At 39.6% G+C, this 13,050-nt stretch overlaps 1 protein-coding gene across 3 annotated transcripts in view; it reads right to left on the reverse strand.

The window, feature by feature from the left end:
• Nucleotides 1-12,749, reverse strand: part of NCOR1 (nuclear receptor corepressor 1) — a 155,602-nt gene extending 142,853 nt beyond the window's left edge. For all 3 annotated transcript variants that reach the window (XM_069481876.1, XM_069481875.1, XM_069481873.1), the window contains exon 1: nt 12,613-12,749. The gene's annotated coding sequence lies outside the window, so the exon portion shown is untranslated. The remainder of the gene's footprint in view (nt 1-12,612) is intronic.
• Between the last annotated feature and the right edge of the window lie 301 nt (nt 12,750-13,050).

Consider the following 13,050-nt stretch of genomic DNA (forward strand, 5'->3'; position numbering starts at 1 on the left):
CCCAGTAATTCTGATTGGCAATCCTAAGCAATGCTTAAGTGATCTATCTCTGAGCTCTCCTCCCAATTCAGACATCCCAAGTAAAGAAAGCTGGGTACAGTGGCACACGCCTGCAGTCCCAGCTACTAAGGAGGCTGAGGTGAGAGGATCACTTGAGCCCAGGAGTTGGAGTCCGGCCTGGTGGGTGGGTGTGGGTGTGGGTGTGCGTGTGTGTTTTAATGGAGAGGCAAAAGGAAAGATCCTTTCCTAGGGTCATCCAAATTATTTCTAACAGGGGTCTACAAGATTAGACACCATGTGGTATGGATTTTTTATAGGTTTTGTTTGTTTAATTTTCTGCAGTTGTGAGTCCTGAGTTCAACAATTGCACTCAATGTCACTCAAATATAAGTGATTTGTCCCTTTTTTCAGTAATCCTTCATGATGTCCTAGTTTTGTGGTGTGATTTAGTGAAGTTTAACTTAATTATCTCAAAAAATAAAGTCAGGATTATTTAAAAGTACTATCAGCCCAACAAAGGAGGCAATAAAACATTAGCAAAACCAGCAGTTTAGCCCCTGTGGCACACAAATTTATGGGTCAAAGCAGGCCCTTCCCATTCTGACATGAACTGCCAACTGGAGACCACTACGGCCTCCTTCCTTAAAACTTGTATAAGACATACAGCGACAGTGTTCAGACACCATTGGTTTTTAACCAGCACTCTTTCCTCAGATATCTTACATGGAAGCCAAATGTTTAAGAGGTACAAAGGAGAAATATTCTGATTCTGTGAGAATGGGGGACCTGGAATCCATCTTCTCAGTCTCTTCCTGTCTCCCCTGCAACCTCCCCTACATCCCCCTCACTGCAGTCCTGGCTCACCAAGAAACCTCCACAGAACACTGTACGGTTTGAAACCACTAAAATAAAACAATCTGGTTTAAAGTTAAGGTGGAAGGGGAAGTGAGTACCTTAAGTGGTAGTGTCAAATTATAATTTCAGTTCTTAGCACCAAAATTCATTAACTCAGGGTAGTTACATGCTTGACTGATGAAATGTAAAAATTCTGTGAATTGTTTAAGAAACCTGGTCAAGATTTTTAAAACTTCCTCATATCATAAACATCAATATATATAATAATTTGGGATGGGAATAATATACTAAAACTGATGTCATCATTATGAGAGCACTTATATCTGAATTCCAAAGATAAACCCAGAAGTAGCCTTCTATATCTTGCGAACAGGCAATAAAATATAGAGAAATGAAATTGGTCTATTTAAGTTCCTTTTTGAATCTTCCCATATTAAATAAACACACACACAAATTTACTCAACAGGAACTGATTTTGCAACAACAAATTTTCAAACACAATCTTGTTTAAAAAAAAAAAAAAGTTAATCCTCCTCTCACCAGGAACTCTTGGCTTTTGGCCTACAATCTTTGCATAACCAAAATGTACTTGGATAGGTTTTCAAGATGGCCTAAGCTATCTTGGAAAAAAAGCTAAAAATATACTTCACCGTGACAGGACTGCGATGCCTCTTCCGATGAGCAGGAATGAATCCACGAAGGCTCACAATAGAGGTAAAGCCCACATTTTACCAAAGCAGAAAAAAGATCCTACAAAACAGGCAATTCTATTTTTTAACTGATCAAACAATAAAACCAAAAGTAGGGGACAAGGGAATGGCGTCTATGATATTGCAGATGCTAAAATATTAGTTACTAAACTCAGGCAAGTTAGGTCACACTAATTCCCACAAAGCTGCCCAGCTCTAGTACAACCCCAGAAGTATGCTGGGCAAGGAGAGGCTAAGAAGGACCCCCCCCCGCCCCCCCCCCCCCGGGTATCCAAATCACCTAAAACCCTCCAACCTAGGAATGACTTAAAGAAAGCTGATCTTGGAGAGAGAGACTAGAAATCATCTTAAGTGAATTCTTTAATTTGCACAAGATCAGAGCCGTGCTATACTGGAATAAATTTTCTCCTGTAAAATAAACTAAAACATTCTTTCCTTGAAGGAAAAAAAAAAAAAAGCTATTGCTTCTTGGCCTTTTGGCTAAGATCAAGTGTAGTTTAAAGGAAAAAAGCTACTCTGGAGGCATTTTATCTGCAACCTCTTTTGACATTATGACATCTTACTTAGAGGACAGATAAATGGGAGCTAAAGAAAAAAAGGCTTTTTAAGTTAAACTAGCCAACCCCCAATACAGTATAATATTGAAGGAAAAATTTTAATAAGGACATAATTACTTGATAAATCTGTGGGTACATACATTCAATAAAAAATTCCTGAATAAGGCCAGGCACAGTGGCTCAGGCCTGTCATCCTAGAACTCTGAGAGGCCAAGGCAGGAGGATCACTTGAGCTCAAGAGTTGGAGGCCAGCCTCAGCAAGAATGTGAGACCCTGTCTCTATCAATAACAGAAAAATTAGCCACGTGTTGTGGTGCGCACCTAAAGATGCTGCCGCTTTGTCCCTAAAGTGAGAAAGGAACAGTTTCCCAAGACAGCAGTACTAGATAATAACGAAACTGAGAACTCTGTGGTACAGCTACACTATAGTGAACTAATTCTCTGAACTGAATAACATTTGCTCATTCAACTATAAGGACAAATGCATGTCAAAGCCAAAGGGATCACTACTTGTCAAGTTCCTCCTTGATTAACTTAAAAAGAACAAAGGAATTGAGATCAGGAAAAGTGTAACCTTAGATGCTTGGTCTCAATTAAATAGACAATATCTAAGGAGAACAATTTGTAAAAATTACTATTTACTGAGCCCTTGTCAGTAGCAGGCAGTGTATTAAGACTTGCACACAGGAGCTCACCTAACGTATGGTTCCATCATTATCTCTAAGGCTAAGTAATTTTCCCAGGCTAATTTTTTCTACCTCAGAGACAGATATCTTAAAGATCGTGTTCTGCTGCCTCCCCTTTCACCAACAGAGACAACTACAGGTTATTAAGCAAAATCAAACAAGGCTAATGAACAGAGTATTTCTAAGGTATGCACCAAAATGAAGTAGGAAGAGAGCATTTCACTTTAAATAAAGTTTACTGAGTTCTATGGGGGATGGGGACAAAAAAACACACCATCAGATACCTGCCAGGGCAGGGACCAGCTCTGTTCTGCTCCCACAGTGCTCAGCTCTCAAACACACCCACTCCAACAGCAAGTCTCCTGACCTCTTCCTGCCAGTATACCCAAAGGCCTGCCAGGCCTCTCCATCGGACTATGCTCATCTCTTGCTGCAAGAAACTCCTAAATGGACTTCCCTCTTCAATACTCTCTCCACTCAAAAAGCCAAGCGTTCTTTTTAAACCATAAAACAGAATGTGTCACTCTCCTGCTTTAGGTTCCCCATGGACTTCCTATGCACTACGAATAAAATCCAAACTACTTATGACGAGCCATGGCCCGACTTGGTTTGGCCTGCTTACGCCCCCAGAATGTTCACCAGGCCCCAGCAACATGAGCTTCCTTTCACTTTCTCCACTGTCTGCCAAGTCTTCCTCGCCTCAGGCCTTTGTCCTTCTTTACTCTCTGCCTGGAATGCTCTTCCTGGCTCATTCCTGTGGCTGCTCCTCCTCTGACTTAAGGTCTCAGATGACATTTGAACTGAGGTTCAATGTCATCTCCTTGGAAGAGCCTTTCTGACCACCCTATAATAAACTCCCACCAGTTACTCTCAATTACATCACCCATTTTGTTCCTTTATAGGTTTATCATAATGTGAAATAGATTACTGCACTTTGATTATATTCTGTCTTCCCCCACTAGAATATAAACTCCCCGTTTGATTTCCTACTGTATTTGTTAAATAAGAAATACACAAGAAATGTACAGGACTTATTTGAAGCAAAGTTTAAATCTACTAAGGAACATAAAAATCTACTTGAATTTAGGACAGGAAATACATGAAGATGTCAATTTTCCCAAAATTAACCTATAATTTCAGTATTCCCAGTCAATATTCAGTATTCAACAGAAATCTCAACAAGATTTCTTTTTGAATTTCACAGAATGATTCTAAAATTCATCTGAAAGAGTACATAGACCAGATTCAAAGTCTAAAAAAAAAACAAAGTAATAAACAGGTGACTAACCCTATCCATATTAAGATTATAAAATGATAAAGAGTATGGTAATACACAAGAGATCAAAAGAAAATAATACAGTAGATCACAAACAGTCCCAAACACATTTAGTAAATGATAAAAGCTGCAATTCTAAACCGTGGGTCAAAAGACAGATTATTCACTAAATGGCAAATAATCATTTGGGGGAAAATTTAGGGGAAAATTCATACACGATTACATCCCCCAAAATGTCTACTTCACTTCCTACACTAGAAATATTAACAAATTCGAGATGGATCAAAGAATTAGAAGTTTTAAAAAGGAGAAGGAAAAGAAAGGAAAAAAATAAACCATGAAAGTATTAAAATCGGAGAACTTGTTTTAAAAATACAAAAAGGTACACAAAGTCTTCCTCTCACTGAGTTCTCTTTCCTATGACAACCAATGCTATCAGGTGTCCTTTCAGATATAACCTATGATACATAAGCAAATATGTATACATTATTTTTCCTCTCTAAAACAGTATCATACTATACATGATATTCCTCACTTTGTTTTTCTAGTTTAATAGATGGGTGAATATTTTAAATTTTAGAGTAAGGAAGGTCTTTTTAAGTAGAGCATGAAACCCAGAAGCCATATACACACCAGCAACAATCACGGCTACTATTTGAGTATTTACTATGTGCCACCCACTATGCTTAATGTTATTTACATTACCTCTATTTTACAAATTTATTTACATTATCTCTGTTTTACAAATAAAGAAATTGAAGGCACACAGAGGTGAAGTAATACGCCCAAGGTCACACAGCAGCAGAGTGCTGGGGTTGGAGATATATCACTACATAACACTACAAAAAACAGCTGGGGGGGAACGTGCACACATATGAAACAAGTGAATATCCTAATATGTAAAAAAAACTCTCCAAATCAGTCTTTAAAAAAAAACAACCATCAAAAAATAAGCAAAGAACAAAAGTAGGCAAATTATAAAAGAAGTACAGTTCTCCCCATATTAAAAAATGTTCAACCTCAATAGTGACTGATAAAATGCTAATCAGAATCACATTTTTTCAGGTGTTAAATTGTCAAAATGTTTTATCTATAATATCCAGTGTTGGACAGGGTACAGGGCATATCCATACACTGTGGGTGGCTTTAAAAATTGGTACAACCATCTTTTGGAAGGAAAATATGTCAATATCCAACCAAATCTACATTAGTCACAATCTTTTGATTCAGCAACTCCTCTTCTAGGACTCTGTGCTACAAAGTTGCTTGCAAAAGTACACAAAATAAAAACATGTACATGTGTAAATATTCAGACACACACACACAAAATTGTTTTCAGCTTAGTTCTTCTGGCAAAAAAAAATCTAGTGGCCATAAATTGATTGAATAAATTGTGGTAATTTCATGTAGTAGAAGTGGAATACTGTATTAGGTCATTAAATACAAAATGACCAATTTCAAATCAAAAGTGTAGTTTATTATATCTCAAACAAGCAGCAATACAATTACAGTATCTGCCTAAACTAGTGGACACAGTTTTGCCATCTTAATGGTAGACTGTTCATGCCAGCAGAAAGAAGCCTGGAGAGTAAGTGGCGATGAAATCGCTAAAGGTGTTTTCCACAGCTTGTTGAGAATATTTTCCCTTGCAAGAAGTCGTCCAAAGCCTGGAAGATGTGGTAGTCAGTTGGTGCAAGGTCTGGTGAATACGGTGGATGACACAGAGTTTCCAAGTCCAGGTTCTGTAGTTCGAGCAGTGCTGTTTTTTGTGACATGGTCTTGCAAAAGGATTGGCCTGTCTCTATTGACCAATCTTGGCTGTTTAATTGCAAGCATCCTCGTCATTTTATCCAACTGGTTGCAGTAGACATCCGCTGTAATCAACTGACCAGGTTTCAGGAAGCTGTAGGGGATAATACTAGCACTGGACCACCGGACACACACCATTAGCTTTTTATGATGAATATTTGGTTTTGGACAGTATTTTGGCACTTCATCTTTATCCAACCATTGTGCCAAACACAAGTGTCAAAAAGATTCCATTTTTCATCACATGTAACAATATGATGTAGAAATGGTTCACCTTTATGTAGTGACAGCAAAGAAAAGCAAGCTTCCAGACCATTTCTCTTCTGATGCTCATTTAATTCATTCAGAACCCATCTATCCAGCTTCTTCACCTTGCCCATTTGTTTCAAATGGTCCAATATTGTTGGAATAATAATGTCAAACCTTGCTGCTAATTCACTCGTAGGCTGAGATGGATTCGCTTCTACTACAGCTTTCAGCTCATTATCCTCCTTGGTTTTAGGTCACCCACGTGACTCATTTTCAAGATTAAAATCACCAGAACAGAACTTCTCAAACCATCAACGTATTGTGTGTTCAATAGCCACATCCTTCCCAAACACTTTGTTGATATTTCAAGCTGTCTGCACCACACTGGTTCCACAACAGAACTCATATTCGAAAATAACACCAATTTTTGACTTACCTATGGTTTCACAAAAATTGCTCTAAAAAAAAATTTGAAAGATAATCACAAGCCAAAACATGGGTTTGAAAGACTGGGGATGTACCTTCACAATAAAAATAAAACAAGAAGCGTCAAAGTGAAATGTCAGAGGTACCAACTGTCAAACTTAGTACTTAAGGAAATCAGACATTTCCTACTTAATAACCTAATATGTACAGCTGTTAATGACAGAAGTAGCTCTGAAATAAATACACAAACTTGGAACAGTAGTATATAAAAGAACTGTAGATTATGATTCCATAATACATAAAATTATACACACAAAAAAATATGGAAGAATATGCAATATTCTTAGATTATATCTAGGAAGTGGTACCTTCGATATCTTTATGTATAAAATAATGTATTACTTATAACAAATGAAAAACAAGATTTTAAAACACATCCTCATGTATTAAAATGATTTTGTGTGAATATAAAGTAACTTCTCCTCCCCCCTACCCCACCACAGAGTATATACTCCTACATCAGGTGTGTTTACAGTGTGGGTATTTAAGGTTATAAGTCCTAGTTAGCACAAGTTTTGATTTAATTCCAGATACATAAAAGTTATTGCAATTCGAAAATGAATTCAAACAACTTAGTCAAAAGTAATGCAAAGCTAAATGTCTTTGAACAGTGAATCTGTACTATGTATGACAGTAGTAATGTCAAGAAGAGAGTGTCAGATACGTGAAAATAATTTGGTAATCTTGACTTTTCTCTCATTCCTGACTAATCTACCTAAGGATTTAATTTTTGACATAAAACTAGTCAGTACTGGCCTTTCAAAGGGATTCCTAAATTCTATTATAATCCTATTAATGAACCATTCCGTATTTCTAATTCACATTTTTTTCCCAGGACTGAAAATAATCCAAAATTCTCTACATATATAAATTAAAATAGTCTCACATTCTAATATTATTTGAAACTATAAATGTTGTCTGCGATGTACCAATTCCATGTTTACTTTCTCTTCCTCCCAAAAATCCCAGTAAACTGACAGAAAATTTTTTTAAAGAAATGCTTTGATAAATCACTGATTACAGACATGCTATTTCACTGACATTGGTAAAAATTTCTACCTGTTTCTCAATTTCCAAAATTTCAATTTTTAATTTGGCATCAAGTAGCAGCGTGTGCATTAGACATACTCCACAGCAATCACATTAGCTCTGGCTGCCAGGCTCCTCTTTAGGCATTTAACAAATACCTACGACACAACTATCTGCTGCTCCTAGATGCGGGTGTTATCCTGGGAGTGGGGAAAGGGGAAAAATTGAAAAAGCACTCAGTGGAGGTTGCAGTGAGGTGTGAATGGGCCACTATACTCCAGCCTGGGAGACAGAGGAAGACCCTAGCTCTAAAAGAAAATAAATAAAACAAATTTTAAAAATAAAAAAAATTTTTTTAAATAAATAACTCAGATACAGACATGCCCTACAAAGGGCTTACATTCTAGAGGGGACTGAATGGACACGTAAATAACTACGATGTTACAATAAAGGCACAGGTAAAGCATCAAGAATTTCTAGAACAAAAAACATATACTGTGAAGAAGATGGAATAAGAAGGAAACTTCCTAGATGAAGTGATGTGTGATGAAACCCTTCAAAAATAGGCAGTATTTAGATGTAGTAGAATTTGGAAGAGAATCGTAGGAAAAGAGCATTCAGAAAAGAGTACAGTGTGAGAAAAAAACAACTCACCTTCATGCAACACAAAATAGGCATATTATTTAACAGCCCAAGTAGAATAAAGAACTATGTCATGCTTCAGTATTTATGTGAAGATCATCAGCTGAAAGAGACTAGGGCTCTTCTTTTAAAATAAATTTTGTGGCATGAGTACCTATAGAAAACTAATATTACAAACGAGCTTTTCAATATAGCATTAAGCATATACTTCATAGCCATGCTATTTATCTAAGCTTTTATATAACAATTGAAGTACCTCATATTTAAAAAAAAAAAAAAAAAATTCCACAAGTCTGAGAATAGGTGAAACAAGCAACTGCTAATTTATAAAATAATTTAATCTATTTGTTTGGGTCTCAGAGGTACCTAACCACTGGCATAATAAAATTCCCATCACTGTAATACTTAAATTCCATGAAGTATCACTAGGTCCAGATAACCTCAAAGATATTTTTATTTAGGAAGATATTCAACAAAGCAGATTAAAAATTAATAAAAATTAAGCAAACTCAATAATTCCCAGTGATTACCATATCACTGATATAGATCAATACCAATTTTTCAAACTATATTTTCATTGCAGAAATATGTTAAGAAGTATCTTAAATTCAATATCTAAGCCGAATATCCAAAGTGATCTCTCATTCTCTATTCACTTCAGGTTTTGTTTTAAGCAGGTGTCAATCATCACACTGAATCACCCCGAGTGATATGGTGTGGAAGGAATTCCACACCGGACGTCAGAAGACTTGAAGTCTCAACTTCTGCCCGGCTGCAACAACTTAGCAGATCACTTCATTTCTGTGATCCTCAATTTATCCAAAAGGAAAAACAAGTAAGACTAGATAATCTGAGTCTACATTCTATAATTCTATAAATTATTAGCATTTTATTTTAACCAGTTTTCTTTTTTGAGATCACTGCTAAATAAAAGGAAAAGCAGCACACATGGAATCAGCAGACTGAAGAACTCCACAGAAACATTCTCAGACTCACAAATGCAAAAATGCAAAGAGCAAAAAAAAAAGAAGAAGTGGGTTATATCTGATGACTATCCAAGTAATATTTTGACCACATAAGCTATAAGCTCCTGGGATAGAAAAAAATGGTAGAACAGTATAAATGTTCAAGAAAAAAATCACCACAGCAATACCAAAATATAGAACAGATGCTCCACATAGTTATTGCCACACTACAGAAGATTTTCCTAGTTTTTCAATATTCCTAAGAAGTCCGGTCCGAAAAAGAAACATTTCCTTATCTATTCTACATGTATTTTCTGCATCAAACTTGAAAAGGACAAAATTGAGACAATTTGTAAAGTTAGTTATTTGCGCATATGACTGATCTGCTGGACTATGCTTTATACCTGTCTAGCACTTACCAATGTGCCCCGAACATAAAAGGCACTTCACACTGGTTGAACAAGTTGGTGAACAATACACGAATCTCTAATCTACAAATGAGGCCATACGTGATAAATTCTAATCAACCTTTACTACTTGCTTTATATCATATTCTAGTAAAATCCAATATCTGAAGTAAAACAACAGATGGAAGTAACTATGCACAAGCTCTATCATCCTCAGACATCAGTAAGAATTTGAAATTAAAACTAAGATAGATCGCAGGATACAATTAAAACTGAATAACAAAAAAACCTGAGCGGCCGGGCGCGGTGGTGGCTCACGCCTGTAATCCTAGCACTCTGGGAGGCCGAGGCGGGTGGATCGCTCAAGGTCAGGAGTTCGAGACCAGCCCGAGCGAGACCCTGTCTCTACTAAAAATAGAAAGACATTATATGGACAACTAAAAATCTATATAGGAAAAAAAAAAATTAGCCGGGCATGGTGGCGCATGCCTGTAGTCCCAGCTACTCGGGAGGCTGAGGCAGGAGGATCGCTTGAGCCCAGGAGTTTGAGGTTGCTGTGAGTTAGGCTGACACCATGGCACTCACTCTAGCCCGGGCAACAGAGTGAGACTCTGTCTCAACAACAACAACAAAAAAAACCTGAGCAACAAATGAGCCTAGTAATCACCTGCATCAATCCCTGGTCTTGCCAAAGGCCTTTGCCTTCTACAGCAGATAGCAATGGCAAGAAAATCTCACCACTTCAACAAATTTTAAATGTTTTAAACAATTTGAATAATGTAAACTTGGACAAACTTTTACTTAATTAAAAAAAGTTAATGTCCAGAATTTCATGCTTTTTTAAAAAATTATGAGGACAGGCCAAACACTTAAGTTTTATTATGATTTTTGAATTCACCAAGATATCCAATTAAAAATATACATTCCTCTAGAGGCCATGGAGAGAATCACAGCTATAGATGTGTTACAGCAGATAACAGGTGTATTCTGATAAACTGTAATGTAAATATGCTTTTCTGATTAGAATCCTATGTTTATTTATTCAACAAAAATTTTGTGTCAATATCCACCTACACACACACACACACACACACACACTCTCTCTCTCTCTCTTTCCTACCCCATTCCTTAAACATTATTCAGAGAAGGGCCTATCTTTCTCTCAAGAGGAGATAAGTAAATAACTACAATACAGGGTTGAAAGCGTAAGTGCTGTGAGAGGTGCAGAAAAAGCATCACAGGAGCACAAAGGGAGCGGTTACTACCTCACAGAAACATAACCCTTTCATCTGTTTAAAGCAATTTCATAACTATTAACTCCCTTTAGGTTCACAACAGCCAACCCTGCTGGAAAGCAAATGTTTTCCTAGTATTACAGATGAGGAAACTGACGCACAGAAAGGTTGATCAATTCCAAAATGTCACACATTTACAAAAATCGAGACTGTTTGTATTATAATTTCTGAGTAGTTCAATATATGGCAAGCCTTTTGTAAAAGATTATTTTGGTACTGCAGTCACTTCCTAGTGTATTTTTTATATATATGTAGATATATATACATATGTAAAAGCCTTGTTTCCATTAACAGGTGTGCTTAAAACAAGGCAAAGCAACTGGGTGCTATAAATATTAAATAAACTTCCACTATATTTTAACAGAATGGGAAAATAAGATGCAAGATCTCTCTCTCCAGTAACTTGTTATTTCTTCTGTAATTTTTACTCATGTCTAAGTAAGACTCTAAAATTGGTCTGCTCCGGAGCCCAGGCAAGTACAAGTTGGTTCATCCAATAAACACCTTTAAGAAAGGGTATATCAAAACATTTTCAAAAGCTATTAAAAATTAAATAATGCCATCAACTCTTCAGTTATCCATAGGACCATGATGTGACCCAGCCTCAACAGCCTATTGATCGAGTATGCTGAACGAATGAATGGATCTCTGTAGCACTTTAAAATCCCAGGCCTGTTGCTCTTTGCACACTGCCACGTTCCGCCTCCCATCACTGCCTCACCAGGGTGCACACAGGGTAAACTTCAACATAGTTAGGGTATAATTAGGGAAGCAAATCTGATGCAGGTGAATAGACTAATCCCAAAGATTAGAATTACCCATACCACTACTCTCCAAGGTTAACGCTTCTCTTGAAGAGCCACTGAGGTATGCAGCTATCAGGGAAAGAAAAGTGACACATTTTGAGCAAATATTTTTCCTAAATGTCACTTATTCCCATCCACTCCTTTAATAAATAACTATTCTTGATCCCATTTATCAGAAGAATCTCGTCTCCTCTCTAGTAAGGCCAATTTCTCAACTACAGCTTCTCAAATCCCTCTTTACTCACAAAGTGGGGCGCTCATCAACTTCACCTGGGAAAACACCAGTAATAAACGGCGGAAGGGACAGGGTTCGGGTCTTTGGCATCTCCACCACGACCCACCCTTCCCCACCGCAAGTGGTCTGGTTAGGAAGGTGAACTTATTTGCTCTTCACGCACTTGTCCCCCGCTGTCACCCTCCCTGGCCCCTTCCACGCTCCCAAGTCGGCCACCAACTCCGCCTCAGGGTGCGCCCAGGCCCGCCACCTGCGCCGGCCCCCACCCGGGGACCCCCGGGCCTTCCCCGCTCGGCCGGCCGGCACCGCAGGCTCCGCACGCCCCCCTCCGCACAGGACACCTCGGGGCCGGCCCCGGCCCGGCCGCGGCCCATTCTTCACCCAAACTCCATAAGCTTCCCCTCACCCGGCCTGAGCTCCCCGCAGCGCCCGACTCGCCGGGGCCGCCGAGGGAAGAGGCCGGGCGACTGGAACCGGTCCCGACCCGGCCGGGCCTGCGGCGCCCCTCGCCCGGCCGAGAAGCCGTCCGCACGGCGGGAGCCCTGGGAGCCCTCGGCCGAGCAGGGGCCCGGAGGCCGGGGCGGTAGGCGCCGGGGCCTACTCACCGGGAGCTGGCGGAGCGCGGGAGCCGACGCGCCCCCAGGCCTGAGGGGCAGAACGTGGCCCCGGCGCGCGACCCCACGCCAGGACTTCGCTCGGCGCCGCAAGCCGGGCGCTCACTCCAGCCGCCGCCGCCGCCGCTGCTGCTTCGCCACCTTCGCCGCCATCTTGACTCAACCCCTCTCCCTCCGCCCGGCCGCGGCGCCGGCGCCGGCTCCTCCCCCTTCCGGAGGGCGGGGCCGCCCGCTCCCTCCTGGCCGAGCGCCGCTCCTATCTCGGCCGAGTTCCTGGGTGGCGCCGCACCTGGTCCCGTCACGTCTCCCCTAGGCCAGGCGGCGGCAGTCCCCTCTGATGCATGTGTCAAGTGGAAGAAGTAACCCAGATTAGAAAGTGATTTTGTGGGTCATTTTAGAGTTCATCTTCACCCAACTTTCAGTGAAGCA

The sequence above is a fragment of the Eulemur rufifrons genome, chromosome 9 (assembly GCF_041146395.1).
Source record: "Eulemur rufifrons isolate Redbay chromosome 9, OSU_ERuf_1, whole genome shotgun sequence".
Classification (NCBI taxonomy): Eukaryota; Metazoa; Chordata; class Mammalia; order Primates; family Lemuridae; genus Eulemur; species Eulemur rufifrons.